The 8,634-nt window shown below is 39.4% G+C and overlaps 1 pseudogene; it reads left to right on the top strand.

Annotated features, from left to right (window-relative positions):
* The first annotated feature begins 595 nt into the window (after positions 1 to 595).
* Positions 596 to 2,251, top strand: LOC102010880 (annotated as a pseudogene).
* The last annotated feature ends 6,383 nt before the right edge of the window (positions 2,252 to 8,634 follow it).

The raw sequence follows: 8,634 nt of genomic DNA, 5'->3' as shown, positions 1-8,634 counted from the left end.
GCCAGAAAGGCACAATTTCACAATTTTAAAGGGAGAACTGGGCTTCATAGCATAAGTAGGCATAGTGAAACAGCCAGTGCTGATAAAAAGGCTACTGAAAATTACATACACCACTTCAAAATGATGACACGGAGAAATGGCTCTTGTTCTTATCAAGTTTTCAACTGTGATGAAACTGGCCTTTTCTAGAAGAAAATGCCCAGGAAAACATACATTACCCAGGGAGAGAAGAAAATGCCAGGCCACAAGGCTATGAAGGATAGGCTAAAATTATGGCTATGCTCCAATGCACATAGTGACCTCAAAATAAAACCTGTCTGGGTTTATCACTCTGAGACCCCTAGATTGTTCAGAAAACATAAAGCCATGAAGAATAGGCTAGGAGTCATGTGGAGATCTAACACAAAAGCCTAGGTAACCAGAGTACTTTTTCTTGAATGGATCAGGGAAGCTTCCTGTTCCATTGTTAAGAAATATCAGGGCAGGAGCAGAGCCATGGCTCAGACTCTGAGAAAAACCCCGGCTCCCGGTGGGCACAGGCCACCCTCCCTTGGGACCCTCAACACCCTTGGCACCCTAGGAACCCTGCTCTGCAATGTGGGCAGCCCTGAGGGTGACCCTGCATCCCTGTTCCTGCTGCTGCCCCCTGGCCACATGCCTATCATGGCGATGCAGTGGCCTCACTGGGCTCTGGCTATCCCAGGAGAACTAGAAACAAATGAAGGCACTGGTGCATTAGCTCCAGGAATGCTCTGAGCAGGTTCCACAAGGAGGCAGTGAAAATGCCCAGGCACTTCATATATCAGGAGGAAAACTGTTGCCCAGAGAAAGAATCCACAGTCTTATTGACCCGGGGGTCTCCATTTCTGGAGTTATCCCAGTTTGCAGGGTAATATCTGTATGGCAACGAGGACATCCCTGCAGGCGGCAGCATCACCAGCTTTGAAAGGATGTTGGGAGAAGAAGGCATGATTGTTGCCAATGACGCCACTATCGAAAGAGACACTTACTACCCTGTGATTGTGAAAAAACACCTCTGGGCACAAGAAATTGTGGTGCAGAACTGCTCTCCTGTACCTACCTGGTTGACTTAAGTAGTGCCAAATTACCTTGCCAAGCAGACGCATTTCCAGATCTCAGTCTCTTTGGCCACACATTCTATAATCCAGCAATCATGTCTTCTAAAAATATTACATAGATCTAGGTGGTCATGGGCTCCTGAATGGCAGGTGGCACCTACGTGCCCAAAATGGCTTATGAGATCATCGATGTGCACAAGCAGGGGACCATTCTCTTGGCAAGACTCCCCTGGTTAAAGCAGTCCCTGGCAGGAGGTATCCACTGAGGAGGTTGGAGGTGCCCATCTTCACTGCAGGAAGTCTGCAGTACTGACCACTATGCTTTGGATGACCATCACACCCTTCGCTTAGCAAGGAAGATTGTATGAAGTCTGAATTTCCAGGAGACATTGGATGTTACCGTTGAGCCTCCTGAAGAGCCTTTGTTTCCTGCTGATGAATTGTGCAGAATAGTTGGTGTAACCTTAGGAGAAGCTTTGATATCTGAGAGGTTATTGCTAGATTGTGGATGGAAGCAGATTCAGTGAGTTCAAAGGCTTATATGGAGATACATTAGTCATAGGATTTTCTCCAATATTTGGATACCCAGTAGCTGTCACTGGAAACAGTGGAGTTCTGTTTTCTGAATCTGCAAAAAAGGGTGCTCACTTCATCCAGCTGTGCTGCAAAAGATATTCCTCTGCTGTTCCTTCAGAACATTTCTGGATTCATGGTTGGTAGACACTATGAGACCAAAGAAATTGCCACAGATGGTGCCAAGATGGTGGCTGCAGTAGCCTGTACCAAAGTACCTAAGATAACTGTCATCACCAGGGTTCCTAGGGGCTGAAAACTAGGATGTGTGGCAGAGCTTATAGCCCAAGATTTCTCTACATGTGACCAAATGCTCATATCTCACTGATAGAAGAAAAACAGGCAGCCAGTGTATTAGCCACTGAAGCCAAGACCAAAGAGAGCAGCAGGGGAAACAGTTCTCCAGTGCTAATGAAGTAGCTTCAAAGAACCCATCAATAAGAGGTTCAAAGAGGAAGGAAACCCTTACTATTCCAGAGCAAGGCTGTGGGATGATGGCATTATTGATCCAGCTGCCACCAGACTAGTCCTGGGTCTCATATTAGCACGACCTTCAATGCACCAATCAGAAGACTGACTTTGGAATCATGAGACTGTAACTGGAGTCAAACATACACCAAAAATTAACCCGTGTAATATCCTTAAAGTTTTAGGGATTTTAAACATGTGATTGTTAAAATAATTCTTTTTTCTAAACACAGTGCATTTTCCTTTTCTACCTTAAAAGAATCAGTATGTTTATCTGACAAGCATTAATTCCTTTTAAATTTTCTTAGAGAAATTTCTCTATGGCTCAGTTTTACTGACTATGAAATGAGGTAAATAATTTACCACTATCGTTTTTATCCTACAAGAAGTATAAAGATTCTACAATCTCTAAATTCCTGCTATTATTGAGATCATTAATATACAGTTGTATCTCCACTGAAGTGATGGACATTTTGCTGATGATGCTTCATGATATTTTGACACATTTACTTATAAAACTCATCTATTACTTTTGCCTTCAGCCACTCTCCCGCTCCCCTCCCATGGTAGTCAGACCTCTCCTTGTCTGCGCCCTGGCTTCTCTTTCACCCTGTTTTCTGCTCCCTCCAATCCTCCACCTGTCCCACAGACCCCGAGATCTCAGTGCTGTGAAACCAGTTGTGCCGCCCCTGACCTTAGCAGAGGGAACCCAGTGGCACTGTGATCAGTATTCTGTCTTGATTTTCACAGGTAACCCTGAGCATGTTCTTATTCTAAAAGATATAAATACTCAAATAGCTATTTTTTAAAATTATGGTCAGATACGTATAAATTTATCTCAACCACTTATTTTTATCTTTTCCCTTTTTATTAGTATGTGTTTGCAATACATACTAAATATATTCACCATGAGGACCTGGTGTGTGTGCAGATCACATCTTGATCATTTTTACTTTCCTTTCCTACCCCTCCCTCACTCCTTCTCTCATCCCTGATGCCTTCTCATCACCACATAGTCTTTCTTTCTGTTTCCTGCCTACCTTTTATTTGCTGTTTAAATCTATTTATACTTTGGGTTACTTACGTAAAGAAATCATGCAATATTTACACTTCAATGTCTGATTTATTTCATTTAGCATTATGGTCTCAAGGTGCATCCATTTTCCTACAATGACTCAAATTTATCCTTCTTAGGTCTAAAGAGTACTCCATTTGATCATTTTAAAGCTCAATGTCCTTAAATACCTTCATATTGTGCACTCATCACCACCACCCATCTCTGGAACTTTACACTGGTCTCCAATGCCTGTCATTTGTACATATGTGGTATTTGTTGAATGAATAAATGAATGAAAAAATTGTAAATTGAAAATTAATTGCTATTCTTAAGCCACAAAGTTTTAAATGCAGGTGACTGATTATATGACTTCATGTCACTATCAGATGTTTTCCTAATAAAATTAACATTTAAAAAAAAGAAAGAAATATCTAAAGGACAAAGATAAGGCTCTTCTCACCATGAACAATGCTCCTGCTCACCCGCAAGGTTTGGAAGGAGAATTGGCTCAACAGAATGGCTCTGTGGAGTTCCTCCCACCTACTATAACTCCTCTCCTTCAGTCTATGGACCTGCAGGTTGTAACTAACTTTAAGAAGCTCTCCACCAAGGAAATGTTCCTGAAGGGCTTCCAGATGGTCCCAGATACAGATTTGAACCCTTAAAGAGTTCTGGAAGGAACTTTACAAGATCCTTTACTATGTGGGGTTAACTGAGAAATCCTGGGCCAATGTCTTTTTAAAGACACTGAGCTCTGCCTGGGAGAAAGTGTGGCCTTTATAGGAAAGAGAGTTTGAAGGCTGTATAGAGGAGCCTGAGCTTTCAATTGACCCTGTGGTTAGTGACACTGTCACTGTAGCAGGGTCCATAGGCTTGCAGGTAGAGTGTAGCAATGTTAAGGAACTGATGGAGAAACACTCAGAGGAACTGTCTACAGAGGAACTTCAGTGACTTCTGGCTGAGCAACAGAGAATGGCAGCTTTCTGAAAAGGAGGGGGAGTATCAACAATCAGTGCAGGAAAGTTCTTCTGAAATACAGGAAATCCTGAAGAAATGGACAGAGCTAAAAACATTTTTAGAGAAGATCCATACAGACAGAGAAAAACCCAATCGTTGCAGTCACTTGCTTAATGACAGTGTCATGTTATACTACAAAATAATGTTAAAGAAAAGACAGAAACAATCTTAGACTAGTGTTTTTGTTTTTGGTTTTTTTTTTTTTTTTTTTTTTTTGGTTTTTCTCCAGCACCAGGAACCAAACTCACGACCTTGCGCTTGCCAGGCAGGCACTTTTTGCCACTGAGCTAAATCCCCAGCACCTAGACTAGTGTTTAGTTCTGAAAATGTTGAGACCTAGTGAGCCAGAAGAAGGTCCTAGTGGGCTCCAGACTCTCCCAAGGAGAGAAAGGACACCAGAGAGCCAGATTCCTGATGTTGTTATGGAGGGGAACTCTCCTTCAAAGCAATAACCACCTTCCATTTCATCCTCCCTTCCTGCAAGCCAAAGATGTCAACTTGACTGGTGAGTACAGTATGAAATTGTTTCTGGTAAACTAGGTACATTTTATAACTTTTTGGCGACTACACTAGGAAAATTATTGGTGTTTCTGATAAATTATCCACATTATTCAACCCTTTTATTTTAGGAAAAGGTTAGTTAAGGGATGCTCTGAAAGATTCAGAATGCATTATGGGTATTTCCACTATTTCTTATAGGAAAAATTGTCTTGACTCACAATCAGCTTGAGTTACAACCAGCCCTTGCAAATACAGTGAGTATGTAAGTCAACGGTCCACCGCAATATCCAGAAAATTATTTTGGAGGTTCATGGGCCATTCTAGAATGTGTTTTCAGTTGGACATTTCAAAATTTTGTTATTTCTGAATTGACTCCAAAATGTATCATTTAAATCTGTATGCTGTTTTGAGCTTTCTTTTTCCCCTTCCTTCTTTTCCCCATGCCTTCCTTTCTTTCTTTCCTTCTTGCTTTTTTTAAAGCAAAATACACAGTGCATAGTCAGGAATGGATTGCTTTGTTATCCAAAATGCTACAGAGCAGCAGCCATCTGACAATTCCATCACAAGATTTTCTATAAAGGAAAAAGCTACTTTTCATTTTTTCCAATTCAGTCTAGAATGATCAATTTAAATTTCTAACCTACAGGCAAACAAGTTTTGAGGTCAGAGATTTTAAGAGTTTGAAATTTGTTACCTCACTGTGATTATGAACTTATTTTTAAATACTTTTTCACTTTTTAAAAGATCATGCACTCTTATACCAAATATACAAAAAGAAATAATGCAACATGGCCCTAGATTTATATGTAAGAGTTAAAACTAAAAAATTTTCCCAAAAGAAAACATAAGCCTCAATGTTTATAGCCTTGAATTAAGCAATAATTTCTTAGATACAATCCCCAAAGCCCAAATGATAGAAGAAAAAATAAATTAATTAGACTTCATTAAAATTTAAAGTGTTCATGTGTCAAAGGACAACAAAAAGAAAACAGAAAGGCAACCCACAAGATAAAAAATATTTCAAATCATATATCTGATAGAAGAGATATCTACCCAGTACAAAGAACTTACAATTGAACAATGCAAATATAAGTAACCAACCAAAGAAAAATGAGCAAAGAATTTTTATAGGCATTTCTCCAAAGAAAATGTACACATGGCCAACAGGCACATGAAAAGATGCTCAACATCAGTAGTCATTATGGAAATGCAAACCGAGCTACAATGATAAAACTTCCCATCTGTTAGGATGGCTATAATAAAAAAGGTGAACAATAACAAGTTCTGGTAACAGTGTGAAAAAATTGGAACTCTCATAGAGTGCTACTGGGATTATGAAATACTACAGTCACGTGGGAAAACTGCTAAGTAGTTCCTCAAAAGTTAAACATATAGTTACCATATGACCCACTGCACTGCTAGATACATAACCAAAAAAACTGAAAAAAAAAATATTTCCACAGAAAAACTTGTTCAGAAATGTTCATATAGTCATTAGTCATATTAACCAAGATAGGAAAAAATTTATGTGTCTATCAACTCATGAGTAGATAAATAAAATATATCCACATGGCAGACTATTATTTGGCCATTAAAATGAAATACATGTTTAGTGCAAGAACCCAGACACCAAGAACCACACATGGTATTACTCCATTTGTATGAAATGTCTGTAATAGGAAGAGCCATAAAGATAGCAGAGTTAAGGGCTTCTGGAAGACTGGGAGAGAGAAATGGAAATTACTGCTAATAGGTACAAGACTTTGGGACATGATAAAATGTTCTTTAATTAGGCAATGGTGACAATGGTCAACACATGAATATACTAAAATCCACTAAATTGTATGGGTTTTTTTGTTGTTGTTGTTGTTTTGTCTTTTGGGGACACAGTCTCGCTATGCAGTTCAGGCTGGCCTTGAGCTCACTTTGTAGCCCAGGCTGGTCTTGAACTCACAATTATCCTCCTGCCTCAGCCTCCTGAGTGCTGGGATTACAGGCATGCACCACCATGCCCAGCATTAAATTGTATGCTTTGAAAGGATAAATTTTATATGATATGAATAATACCTCAATAAACCTGTTTTAAAATATTTATGTTTATTTCAGAAAGAAAGAAAAGTCAGAATGGGACAAATTCAGCTCAATTCCAAACATTTGAAAATCCCACTTTAAGTTTTTATTCAGAAAGATGAAAAAATCTGATGGAATGCACAATTACTTAATGGCCCAAAAGTGATCAAGTGACTCCACAATTGACTCACTCAGGTGATTTCTACTTGGAAATGATATTGCATAGAACAAACTCTGAACGTGCTTACATGAGGCTTCAGTATACACTCTAAAATGAACCTCCCAAAAGTGTTTGCACACCGAGATATTTAGGAGCAGGAGGCATGATATCTAAAATTTATTCCCCAATTCTTCAGCAATGGTAACAATAGCCTGAAGTGTAAACAGAAAGAGGTAAAACAAACATGGCACTGATCATTGGTGGATACAGGTTAGAGATACACAGTAACTCATACTGTACGTGCACCTTCAGTCTAGAGTTCTTACAATATAAAAAGCTAAAAGGTAAGGAGGTAGATTATCTCTCTGCCTTGATGTTGATGAGAAGCAGGTAGCCATCTCCTATTGGGTATCGTGCTGCCCTCAGACCTCTTGTGAAGCCCGAGATTGTAGAGGAGGACCAAGAAATTCAGCACCAGTCAGCACCAAAAGTAAGCACAAGTGGCTGGACACAGAGGCACTGATGACAGAATGTGGAGAAGATTCAGGAGCCAGCTCTCCAAGCTCAGGATAGGTTAGGAGAGAAACAAAAAAACGAAGTACGTGCACCCCGCCAGTGACTTCCGGAAGAGCCGGAAGCACAATAGATCTCGCTGTGCTGAGCTTGTTCAGTGTTTCCTCCAAGAACAGAGAGCCCCAGGTGGCCATCAGGGTTACCAAGCCCAATATCAATTTGCTCAGTTAAAAAAAAAAAAAAAAAAAAAATGAGTAGATGGCTCATGCACATTTTACGGGTTCTTAAATAAAACCACAAAAGCTAAAAAAAAAAAGAGTTCAGTGACTCTCTGTGGGAATACAAGTGAGAGTAATGCGAAGTCCCTACAACTTCTTATATGCATTCACCTGGTACCTGAGAAGTTAACTAGCAAAAGGCAGAAAACAGAGTCTTCCCCACTACACCACCTGTTCTTAGTTTCCAATGTAAGTTTCTTGGTGATGGGAGGCATTTGAAAAGGATATCGTGCTGGGAGGCATTTGAAAAGTTATTCAGTAACTTTATTCAGTTATTCAGTGACTTTAGAGTGTCACTTGTCTTCTCTCTTGGTTGGTGAAGATGTTAGTTTGGGACTCTGTCATATGTGTTTGCATTTCAGTGTTTTCTCCTGTTCCTTTTTTGCCAAAGTATTTTTAAATTGGTTAATCTAAGTAACAAAAACTTTATTTCTACACACATAGGCAAATGTAGGCTAAAAGGATACTTAGTAGGGGAATAAAAGGTGAAAAAGAGATTTATACTTCCCCATGTATTCAGTGTTTGATTCATTTACATGTCCTTCACGAGCATGTGCTACTTTTGAAACTGCATCAACACTGTTCAAGTGAGATGACATTACATAGTCTCTGATTTGCTTTAAAAATAATTTAGCAAAAAATAAATAAGGGAAAATTAAGTAAATGTGGAAAATTTTGATAATTATCAAATTTAGGTGATGGACACATGGCAGCATTGCACTCCTCACATTTGTGTATACTTGAATTCTTTATGATAAAAAGAACTGTGTCTGTGATGTTGGGAATAGAAGTCAGGGCCTCATGCATGCCAGGCAAGAGCTCTACCACTGAGCTATACTCCAAAATCTATCAAATGTTTTAGAAGTCCATTGGAAAAATAATATTTTAAGCATAGGAGAATGAGGGAGAAAATAGTGG

Source organism: Chinchilla lanigera, unplaced genomic scaffold (genome assembly GCF_000276665.1).
Source record: "Chinchilla lanigera isolate Chin_1 unplaced genomic scaffold, ChiLan1.0 scaffold00009, whole genome shotgun sequence".
Lineage (NCBI taxonomy): Eukaryota > Metazoa > Chordata > Mammalia > Rodentia > Chinchillidae > Chinchilla > Chinchilla lanigera.
The sequence above is the reverse complement of the archived record's forward strand: the minus strand, read 5'-3'. Positions and strand labels throughout refer to the sequence as shown.